Source organism: Phascolarctos cinereus, unplaced genomic scaffold (assembly GCF_003287225.1).
Source record: "Phascolarctos cinereus isolate Bilbo 61053 unplaced genomic scaffold, phaCin_HiC Scaffold_7;HRSCAF=346, whole genome shotgun sequence".
NCBI lineage: Eukaryota > Metazoa > Chordata > Mammalia > Diprotodontia > Phascolarctidae > Phascolarctos > Phascolarctos cinereus.
This window is the reverse complement of record NW_027556180.1, coordinates 67,260,883-67,273,012: the sequence shown is the minus strand read 5'-3', so window position 1 is coordinate 67,273,012 and position 12,130 is coordinate 67,260,883. Positions and strand designations below refer to the sequence as shown.

At 42.7% G+C, this 12,130-nt stretch overlaps 1 protein-coding gene across 4 annotated transcripts in view; it reads left to right on the top strand.

The window, feature by feature from the left end:
- The first annotated feature begins 608 nt into the window (after positions 1-608).
- The window catches only part of TTLL4 (tubulin tyrosine ligase like 4), a 33,806-nt gene continuing 22,284 nt past the window's right edge, over positions 609-12,130 (top strand). For 2 of the 4 annotated variants that reach the window (XM_021002821.2, XM_021002822.2), the window contains exon 1: positions 609-861. The gene's annotated coding sequence lies outside the window, so the exon portion shown is untranslated. Of the gene's footprint in view, positions 862-3,309; positions 3,395-12,130 lie in introns of all 4 variants that reach the window. The other 2 variants (XM_021002819.2, XM_021002818.2) reach the window with 2 other exon arrangements.

Here is a 12,130-nt window from a genome sequence, read left to right as displayed (position 1 = left end):
TTGAACTCAGGTCAGGGCTGGTGCTCTATCCACTGCACCACCTAGCTGCCCCATTGGGGTTTTCTTGACAAAGGCACTGGAGTGGTTTGCCATTTCCTTCTGTGGCTTATTTTTACAGATGAGGATACTGAGGCAGAGTTAAGTGACTTGGCCAGGGTCATACAGGTAGTAAGTGCCTGAGGCCAGATTTAAGGAAGATAAGCCTTCTTAATTCCAGGTCTGACGCTCTTATCTACTTCACCACCTACAGAATAAATATATTCTACATTATGGTTTATAATAAACAAAAACAATATGATTATATATTATAAATATAACAAATAATATACAATTTATAAATAATATAATAAATATGTGATTATATGTTGACTCATTTGATTTATTCATCTTGTTCATCAGAAAGGAAAGGGAAGTTCCTTGGAACTCACTTTTTCAAAGACAGCGGACTTCTGCGGAGTCCTAGAAGAGAGCTCTGTATTGTTACTGTGTACTTACTCTTGTCTTGCTTTATATTTGACTACCATTCCCAGGATACACCACTCCAGAAGTCAGCTCGCATTGCCTCTTGGGAGCAGTGGTGGTCTTTGCGCACGCGCAGGTCGTCGGGAGCGGACTCTTTCATCACCCTCCCCCTGCCCTCTCTTCCCTCGATTTAACTTTCCTCGCCTGGGTCCCGTGTTCATTTGTTTTCACGTCCGTCTGTCGGGAGCGCGCACGCGGTACGTGGCCGACAGCGCCGGCGAGCGCGGGTCGCGTGGCGGTGCGTGGTTGCTAAGGGCGCCGAGGCCGCCCGCCCGGCAGGCCAGGGAGGAGCAGCGCGGAAGCAGGTACCGAAGCTGGGACTGAGCGGGGGCCAGCAAGGTGAGTGAGGCGTGAGCAGAGGCGAGGGCTGCCCTGGGGACGTACGCTCCCCATCCCGCTCTCCCTCCCTCGTGCCCTCCCTCTCTGCTTCCGCCACTTTCCCTCCCGGACCCACGATCCCCTGCTCCCTTTCCCGCCAGTCCCGATCCCGAAGCGTGTGCAGTCTCCCCCGCCCCGCCCCCCAGCGTCAGCCTCCCGTGCCCTTCCCCCCTTCCTCCCCTGCGGGAGGGGCCCCTCTCCCCTCCCCCCCCCCTCAGCCCCAGCTGCCTCCCTCTCCGGACGTTCCTCCTGCTCCCCGCCGGGCCTGTTCGGCCCTGCAGCCCATGCCTCTCCTGCCCCAGGGTCCCCCCCTCCCCCACCCTGCCGAGCCTCTGTGGCCGCTCCGGACCGCCGTGTCTGTGTCTGCGAGGGGTTCTCCTTCTCTTTCCCCTCTTCCTCTCTCCAGGTACCTGCCCCGTGCGGGGACTGTGCCTCATAAGAGCCAAGGATCCCAGGACAATCGACAGTCCTGGAGCCTATGTGGGAAGTGTTGGGGCAGGGGTGCAATCCACCCCCACCCCACCCCAGGAAAAAGTAAAGCTAGGAAAGGGATTGGAAGATTTCTAGAACTACACCCCTACGAGCCCCAGATTCCCATTTATCTTTTGGCAACTTCCCTTCCCCCTACGCCACGCTTTAAACTTGCCCGAAGAAGGGCCCTCATCCCTGGCCTCTCCTAGGTCGCTTGGTTTCAGATCTGGCAACTTTAGCCCCAACCAGAAAAGCAAAAAGGACCCCTTTCTTCCACCTCCCTACACCCTTGGACAGGGTTCCTTGTACTCTCCATTAATTGCATCGAGAGTTTAGATTTACAAAACTACTACGGCAAAAAGCTACTTAGGAGGAGATTAGTAAAGTTTTTGTCTTTCCTATTCAGAGTGAGAAGACACACCTGGCTACTTTTGATTTCAGCTCAGTTAAATTTTTATTCCTACTGGTCAGTTTGGGTTTGCTGATAAAATGTATCCCCTTTTACATTTCCACCTACTAACTCTAAGAATACGAGTTGGAAGGTTATCTTCCATTACTGCTCTGCAACTCCAGGAACAGAAAAGAATTAACAGACCTGGAGCAGCTTGTGTAAGGGGAGTTTAAGAAGCTAGTTTATCATGACTTTTTAAAAAAATTATTGTTGTTGTTGTTTGTTTGTTTTTAAACCTGAAAGGGACCTGAGAAATCTAGTTCAGCAGCTGCGTTTGATTAGGTTAAATAACTTGTTCACCATACACAGGCAGATTTGAGCCTGGATCTTCTGAATACTCAGCACACTTTCCACTGGGATGGATGCTTACATAATGGTGCCAGCTTTTGGGTATTGGGCAACAAGGGCATGTTGAATTTAAGGGAGTTTGTTAGGCTGTAAGAGTGTAATTCTGGGACACTGGTAACTTCACATGCATTTTATTTAGTTCACAGAAAGTACTATGGATATACTATTTCTAATGTAGAATACTTTTATGAGAAAAGGAAGCTACTGACATGCCTTATGAACTTAGAGTAATAGTAGAGTGCATAAAAATATTTCTCAACTATCCACATAACTAAGAAGCAGAGGAGTGTAGAAGAGTGTGACTGACCTACTTTTTTTTTAAATCACCCTCAAGACCTTGACAAATTGGGTTTTTCAATCAGCCCTTTTTTAGCCAGCTGGAATAAGAGTTTTTTGGGTCTTTTGGGATTGTTCACCTGGTTCCAAATGCTCAGTGTTTGAGAATTTTGCTAGTGATGCTTTGAACCATCCTTCCTTCCTAAGGAGAGACTTCCCATCTTATTCAGAACTCCTAAGATGTAGATATGTCTGTGACCTTTGTATAGGAACCCATTTATTTGCTGAAGGGGAGGGAACATGAGAGTAGGCCTATCTACTAAAGGTTTTCATTTCCTTGGGGTCATAACCTCAAGCTAGGTTTCCTTTCACAATATTTCATGGCCTTGGAAGTTTCCCATAATGGCCTTCCTGACACATGATCAGCTGTTTTGGTCAGTTAGCATAAATGCTAAGTAAAAGGAGTTTTCTCCATTGCTTTGAACTTTTTACTTTCACTTCTTGGCATGAATGGCACATTGCCTGTTGCCTGCCCTCAACTATCCTACACTCCAGAGACAAGGACTAGGAATCAGAGATGAAGCTGGGAAGAGGTTATCTCATCCCTGAGATAGTTCAGGGTTAGTATCAGGAAAGCAGTTCACCTTTTGATATCTAACTTTGTCTGTGTCCTTCTCAGTAATTTAGAGATTTATCTCCTGCAGCTCTGCTGCCTTAGTTTATTCCCTTTCTCTAGATTTGATGACTCATTAGAAAATCAAAGGTAGTATATTTTCTCCTGATGTCCCTGACCCGTCTTTCCCATTTGGGCTTCTAGAAGCTAATTGCATTTTTTTTTTACTACATGTACTTTCTAATTGGAGGAGAACCCTGGGAATTATCTCTCAAATAAAAATAGGACCTCATTCTCTTCCCTATCTTCCTCCATTTGACTCTCATCATCTCCAGGTAAGTCAATTCTACCTTGACTATAAATACTAAATATTTTTCAGAGACCTTGTGGATTGCAGATTTTTTTTTTCATTTTTTTGTGTCCAGAGTTCCCCTGGTGACGAAAATACCTAGACAGAAGGGAAAGGAAATTTCAGATCCCAAGAGCCACACTCTCCAGTAATGTAGCAGAGTGATTTAATCAGTGGGTAATTACTCTCTAGAAAGAATATCTTGTCCCAGTTAGGCTGGACCTGGCCCCTGGAGACCAGTTTATATAAGGAAACTGTGATGGATACTCTGTCTTAGGCTGCTGAGCACTCACTTTGACTCAAGTCAGAAACTTGAGTAATCTTCAGGACACTACACCCTTCATGGCCCAGAAAGGATTGAAGGATAAGGAATGTGTAGAGGTTCTATCTGAAGACTTGGGGTTGACATGGTTGTATAGATTCCTGAAGCTGATTTTATACTCCAGAGATTAATCTCTTTATTCTCCCTCATTATCCCCTACTTCAGTCACCACATATTTATTGAATGCCTCGTATGTGCACAGTTCTGATGTACACAAGAGTACCTGAAGAGAGAGTTGTAACAGTGTTTGCTATCAATCCTAACTGCTATGTACTATGAAAAAGTCCATTCATTGTTCCAACTTTAAGTTGACAGAAACACATTTCCTCCCACTCCCTGTAGTAGGAGTGGGGAACTTTCCCCCTCCCTGCCTGGCAGTGCAGAGAAACCTGGAAAAGAAGAAACAAGTGGGAGATGGTGGACAAGAAGACAGACTTAGACTGTCATGAGCATTTCCTTGTAGAAGAATAGAGCATGGACGTGCATCATGGAACTTGAGAGGTCATTTAGTCTAACCTCTTCAGGGCATGGGTGAGAAAACTAAGGGCCAGGAAGGGCCACTGATTTGTCTAAGATCATGGAAGTAGCTTACATCAAAGCTAGGACCCGAACCAAGCCTCCCAACTCCCAGGCCAGTGCTTTTCCTGCATTGAATGAGGAGGAGGTGGGCCTGGGACTGGAGATGTTTCTGAAATTGGTGCTTAGGCCAGGGATGTGGCAGTGGTGGTGTTTGGAGCAACCTTTAAACTTTTTCCTCCCCTTACCGTGGAATAGCTTGAGGTAAAAAGCCAGAAATTTGAGAGGAGGGAAACCCTGAGTTTAGTCCAGAATGGAGAGGGAAAGAGAATTCCTGTGGACACTGGGTCATCTAGTAGGATAGCTATTCTGGGTTGGCCATATGTAAAGGGCAAAGGTAAGTCAGGACGGCCCATACATGGAAAAATTTGACTGTAAAGTGCATCAGGTGAAAAGTGGCAAATGAATGGTATAGGCAATAGGTCCTCTTAAGTTCAGAGATCATGGTGGGCTCCAGCTCAGGAAAGACCTCATGGAAGAAGAGGAATTTGAGCAGGACCTTCAGGAATGAGTAGGTATTGAGGGGAATGGTGGCCTTCCTCAAGTCTATCTCTAGTTATCCTCCCCACAGCTTTACTAAAATGAGTTTCCGAAAGCTTGTCTCTGACCATGTCACTCCTTTACTCAATAAACAGTAGTGGCTCCTTATTGACTCAAGATTCAATTGTTAAAAAAAAAATTATCTCATCCTTCTAAAATGTCTATTTTTTGTGTTTTATGGTATACAGTGGTACATGTATATAATTTATAAATAAGTAAACATATACACTTGGGCTTGCATCTTCAAACATTTTTTAGCAATCAGGGTGTATGATCCAAGAAGCTTGGAGACCATTGTTTTAGATGCTTCCCTTCCTTCTAGGCTCAGCCCCTACCCCTGGCACTTTGGCCTGGGCTGATGGGACAAAATAATTTTACTTTGTTCCCTGAAGCTGCAGAGGGCCACAGTGGATTCTGTAGCAGCTGTGCTAGCCTGGCTGTATCCTGGCTCTGGAAAGTATAGGCTTAGAATTCCATGTTATAGTCACTGGAAAGAAGCGTGAGACAAAAATGTTACTTTCTGAGGAAGGGCTAACATCTGAAGAAGGAAAATGAGTGCCTCTGGGAATTGGTTGAAGCACGTGTTTTTCAGGCATATGGTTGTCAGAAATTGGTCAGTGTGCACTTTCCTTTCTGTAGGAGGAATTGGTGAGCCTGGGGTGTGTGGCCACTAGGTATCATGTCCTGAGCAAGGTGAGGGTGGACCTTTTTCCTTCCTCTGTACTTCTCACACTGAGCACATTCCTCTCCAACTCCCCCCCCCATTCTACCAAGTCCCTCTGATTTAGAGACCAGGTCCTAGGTACCCCAGGCAGTCACAACTGTGAACTATAACACTCCGCAACTTCCTGGAGGACCTCTAAGAGCAGGTCATATGATCTTCTACCTCCTCTTTTTTTTATTTTAAAAAGCAGCTGCAGCAGCCTGGGGACTGAGGCTCTGCCTTCACTAGATAATTCTCAGTAACCAAGTCTTTTAGAGACTGAGGATGCAACTCCATCCCTCCCACCCACCCTCTCATGTACACACCGCTCTGCCAGCTGGACCAGGTGGTGTTTTCTAAATAATCTTGATGTCAGAAGGCACAAGTTCAGGCTATGTGGTATTTCTATAGTTTTTTTCAAGATCAGTGACTATTGTCATGGAATTTCAGAGTTGAAAAGGGCCTTAGAGGCCCTCTAGTCCACTGTGTAGCCTAGTTGAGCCTGGCTGAGGATCCCCTTCACAACATAAGTAACTGTCATTCAGCCTCTGCTTTTTCATAACTTTGTTGGGAAGGTTTTCTTTATATCAAACCTACACTTGCTGATTTGCATCTTCCACACAGTAGTCCTAGTTTTGCTTCTGGGGTTGAGCAGAACAAGTTTAGTTCTTCCTCCGTGAGAGAGCACTTCAAATACTTGATGACAGACACTGTCTCTCCCTTGAAGTTTTCTCTTTATTAGACTAAATAACCCATTCCTTCAGCCCAGTGCTCATGGGAAGATGTTAGCCATTCACTATCCTGGTGGTTTTCCTTTGGATGCTCTCCAGTTTATTAATGAATGTCCTTGTTGAAATGTGGTAGCCAGAAATGAAAACAGGATTCCAGGCATGGTTTGGCTAGGGCATAGTATTGTGGGATTAGCACCTAGCTGTCCTTGTATGTTTATGTCCCTTTAATGCAGCTGAAGGTAGCTTAGCTTTCCTGGTTGCCATGTCATACAGTTAACTCTTTGGATTTACAGTCTGCCAAAGCCCCCAGATCTCTGACAAACTTGAGAAATGCCAGTGTGGGCGGGAAGAGAGAATTCCCAGGACATAATATAGATTGGCAGAGATATTTAAGGGAAGACTACTTCAGTGGGGGACCAACTCCTACCACAATCAAATGTCTATAGCAATTGCTCAGTTTTACATGATGCTACTGTGGCTTCATCCCACTGCTCCCCATTTTTTTGTCAACACTCCGTAGTATCCAAAGGCTTCCCCTGGATTCCTGTGACAGAAGTCACCAGTAGCAAATTTAAGCCAAGTTTCTCTTGTGCCTGGTATATTTAGTCGCCTTCACAAATACATTTGTGTATTGAAAGCCAAAGGTAGTATCTCTTAACCCTGAATGCAGTGCCTTGCTCTCTACTACACCCCATTCCACTCATAGTTGATGGCTACTTTTTAAAAAAATACTCTTTTTTTATTTTGAATTCCAAATTCTCGCTCAAAACACCCCTCCTACCCATTGAGAAGGCAAGCAATATGATACCCATTATATGTGTGAAGTCTGGCAAAATATTTCTATGTTAGCCCTTGATGGCTGCTTTGGGAAACTATTGTATTTAAGAACAATCTTCAAACCACCAAAGTTGCTTATAAATGGGGAGAATTAGCTTTCACTGGACTCCTAGAGAGAGCCCTTCAGGTCCCTAAAACTGGCCAGCCAGGCTGTACAGGCCTTTTTCTAGTCACACAGTCTTTAAAGTCCTGTGGCCTACTTGTTAGAGCTGATATTTTACTCTGGATCAGCAGTTTTCCTATGTATATCGTGGTCATTGTGTATACTGTCTTCCTGATTCTATTTACTTTGCATAAGTGCATATGTCTTCCAGTGATTCTCTGTATTGGTCATAATTTTTTTCTTATGGCTTTGGAATATTGTTACATTCATGTACTATAGTACAACTTGTTTAGCAATCTCCAAATTGATGGGCATGTACTTTGTTTCCAGTTTTTTGCAACTATAAATATTTTATGTATATAGGGCCTTTCTTTTTGTTATTTACTTCCTTGGAATATATGCCAAGCAGTAGAATCTCTGGGTCAAAAGATATAGGCATTTCAGATATTTTCTCCAAATAATTCCTAATTGATTTCCAAAATGGTTGGACCAATTTACAGCTCTCCTAACAATGTGCTTGTCTTATCACCACCCTTCCAAGATTGTCTATTTTGACTTTTTGTCATCTTTGTCAGTATGCTGAGTGTGGTGAAACCTTGGGGTCTAAAAAAAAGTTTCATCATGAGCTAGAAAATCATTAGCAAACATGAACATTTTGATAAAGAAAGAGGGTCAGAAAAAGAGGTTTGTATATGAAACCATGGACCTATATAAGTAGCTTATTTTTTAATATGATCAGTCTTTCGAATTGTGATTGGTTATTGTATTGGTCAGAATTTGAGTCTCTCAGAATTGTAATTTACAATCTTGTGGTCAGTATTATTCTCTGCCTTAGTTCATATAAATTTCCTTCTCTTCTTTTCATCCATGATTTGTCCCAAGTCCTTTCCCTTTAGTTCAGATAGATCTCTTGGCTTATTGACTATGTTCTGGAACTGGCAAATGTGTTAGCATTTATTCATGATGTACTCTTATAAGCCCAGCCTTGGACTGATTCTTCATAAACTAGGTACTTTATAACTAGATTCTCAGTGAGGTTTCTGACCTCTCCTAACAGAATTAGTTGAGTGACATTATTTATATTGTTTTTGACCTGCTTTGTACCTTTCAAGTTCTAAAACTCATTGTAGCCTTAAAGGACCCTGGACTTCCTTCCATTTGGTTTCAACTCTCATTCCCACCCCCTGGGCCAATGGAACAAGACAGAGAAGGAGATACTGGAAGAGAGGAAAAGTAAGAGGAAGAGCCAGAAAGGAACGAATGGACAGGATGAAGAGGCAAATGAGTAGGTTCAGAACGTATGGGAGAGTAGAGAGGTGGTCAGAGAGAAGGAATAGACAATTTGTAGTTTGGGGCATATGTACTGGTTGTTGGTTAGCATGGGCTCGGGACAAAAGGTCAGTGAAGTTCAGTAAAGTGGTCACCTCTGTGGACAGGGAGGTTGAATGTACCATAATGGTACAGCTTCTTAATCCTGTGCTGATAAAGAATCTCAGACTTCCCTAGTCACCTCTTCCATGGACTTACTCTCTTTGGTGTCAGGGAATTCTTACTGTTACTTGAAGCTTATGTGGTTTTAAACCATTTCCTCTTGTTCTTTCCCTAAAGCATTATGGTTGTCAAGGGAGGAGAATGCCTTATCTGATGTCCTTACCTGGCGTTGTCAGATGTCTTGCATTTCAGGGCCATTTTCAGGTGTTAGAGCCAGGTTAGCCAGTGAGTGCAATTCCTTGTCCTATTCCCTCAATCTCTTGGAGTCAACAAACTAACATCTGGCAAAACTTTTTGCTCAATTGCAAAAGGATTAAAAAAGATTATATTCCCCCCTACAATTGCTTCGGCTACAGAATAGGCAGGAAGGCTAAAAGTTTCCCAGGGCCTTCTTTGTGTTCCACATGGCATCAGTGACCTCTTATAGAACTGGTTATAAAGATAACCCTCAAAGTGGCGTTGAAGATAAAGTGGAAATGGCCTCTTCTCTTAGATGGAGTTGTCTTCTCACTCACACTGTGCATCCTGCTGCTGTCCTAAGGTTCCCAGAGAAAGTGTCCAGTGCTCTTAAATCTACCAACCTATGGATTCTCCTTGAGTTAGAGATTCTGCAAATTAAATGTCAGGATAGAATGCTGTGTTGTGGGGTCCTTGTCTGGTTGGTCATTAATTATTCATTAAGTCCCTTCCTATGTGCCAGGTATTGTGCCAAGTATACAGGTAGGTAGGTGATGCAGTGTATGGAATCAGGAAGACCTGTGTCCCAGTCAGGCCTCAGTCAAGTTAATAGCAGTGTGATCCTAGGCAAGTCAATAAAATGTTGTCTGCCTCAGTTTCCTTGATTGTAATATGGGGATAAATAATAACACTTATGTAGGATTATTATGAGGATCAAATGAGATAATATGTGTCTGGCACATAGTAAGAGCTTAATAAATTCTTTTTTCCTTCCTTCCTAAGCACAAAAGACAAAAGATATTCCCTGCTGTCAAGGAACTCGGTCTAATGGGAGAGACCACATATGAACAACTCTGCAGGATAAATTGGGGATAATCAACTGAGGTCAAGGCCATTAGAAGCTGAACTTTGCATAGCAAACTCTTAGGCCAGGTGACATCATTTCTTGTAGAATTATGTCCATTACTTGGGTCTATTCTAGATTTTTCTTTCTCTTTTCCTAAAACCTTGTTACTGTAGCATTTGAGACACTCTCAGGCTACTTCTCTGAAGAATTTCATTGGCCTGAGTCTTTTGCAAGTAAAAATCACAGAATCTTGAATAGGAACCTAAACTCTTGTTAGTTACGACCTTTACTTGGCGGTGAATCCTTTCTTAGGGGCCCTGTTTCCTTGGCTGTAAAAGGAAGCAGTTAAATTAGACCATTTCCTAAGCCTCTTCTTGCTCTCATATTCTGTGACCCATCTGATGGCAAAGCCAGAACTCCTGTTCAGGGCTTGTTCTACTATAGCTGCCTGTTTAGAGTCATGTAGGAAGTAGGTGAAGAACTTTTTGTCACTGTGTGTAGTTCGGGTTTTTCTGCTGCAGTTATGAGAGAGTATGTATTCCTGGCTCTTCCACGTTGGAGCTCTGAAAGCACTGTTATACAGAAACATTGTTACCCAACGTGCTTAGGTTCTGTGGTGCTGTCTGTACATAATATTCTGGCCTGGGAACTGAACTCCCATAGGTCACATGGCTTATTATTATTATTATTTTTTTTTTTTTAAAGAAAAGGGATCAATGTAACAGTCATTTCCAATTGTTGGTCCATAGATGGTGTTTGACTCATCTGGTTACAATGAATTCTATGTAAGTCTTTGGTCACTGTATCACAAAGGATCTGTGGACTGTATGTTTTGTAAGCAGAAAGACAACTTACCCAAGAAAAGACTGTTTATTTCTTTGGTCCTGATATTAAGTAGCAATTACCTTTCAACTCCTTTTACCTATTCCTACCTCCAGCATCCCAATCACTGATACAAACCCTACAAAAACAACACCTTACTACAACCCAGGGAGGCAGATAGTACAAGTGTAATCAGTATCCTATACATTTTATAGAAGAGAAAATGGAGGCTCTGAAAGGCTGTTTGCCTAGGGTCACACCGTTTGTACCAGAGCCAGTGTTCGAAACCCAGATCCCAGAATTGCGAAAAAGGGAGAAGTTTGGCATGGTAGTAAATAGGGAGTTTGGTTTCTGGTAATGTATTTAAAACATTTTTTTGGTCTATCTTTTGTTTTTATATGGCCTTCATTTCCAAATATATCCATTGAGAGCCTAGAAAGTCATCCCCTGGGACAAAGAATGTATATTTTAAAACAAACTTCCATTAGAACAAAGTAGTTGGAGATAGACATCATGAGGGATTTTATCTGTAGTTCTAGGAAAAACTTTGTTGTGTAATCATTATTGGGCCTCTCTTTTAGCTTCCCTCCTTTATTTGAGGTTAATGGACTGCATGCTAGGTTACTGAGGGTGAATGGGGAAAAGTTGACTGCTTGAACAGGGTCACTTACTCAGTGGGAGTGAAGATAGTGAAGGGCTTTAATTATTGTTTGGCCTGGTACTTTACCATCCCAAGGGACAACTCTTAGGCTGTCAGTACAAGGGGTGGAGACCAGTAGTGCAGCGTGACTGGAAGAAATGTTAGGAACAGGGACTGGACATGGGATTCATAAGCATAGAAAACTCCTTCAACCAATGAAAGTGGGCCTCTTCTCTTCAACTTTCTAGGCTTAGACATCAGCCTGCAGCACTGCTTAAGTGACTTGGCCACAACTCACATCGCTAGCTACTTAGGTCGTCCTGCTTCTCAGACCAGATCTCTGTACACTATATGATGCCAAATAAGTGATTAAAAGGCCTGGTCCAGATGTTTTAACTTTATCTGGCCTTTGCCCCTTGTAGATAAGAATTTTCCCCCTTTTAGCTTGCACTGGAGAAACATTAGTCACAGAAGGCTCAAGAAAGAGGTTCTGTCATGTTGATGATTCTAAAAGATGACGTGTTGGGTTTTAAAAAAAATGCCATTTGGGTAATATCGATTAGCTTCTAAAACAAACACCATAAAGGCTGCTCAAAGGAAGCGTGGGTAGAGGGAGTATTTTGTGATGAGTCATTTGGATTGCCCCAGGAAGTGATTATAAGTATGTTTTACTTTAAGCAATGAAAGTAAGTTCATGTATATTATTTGTCAGCAGTGTGCCAGCTTCTAGTGATAGAAAGTAAAAAAATGAGACTATTACTGTCCTATAGGAGTTTACATTGTACTGGGGTGACATAACATATGGACAGATAAGTAAATACAAGAGAAATACAAAATGAATACAAAGCCTTCTTGAAAAGTTGTATGCAAATTGGATTTTTGTAAACTGAATATTTTAAATGCAATGGATAACTTGCAGGTAATAATTTTCAT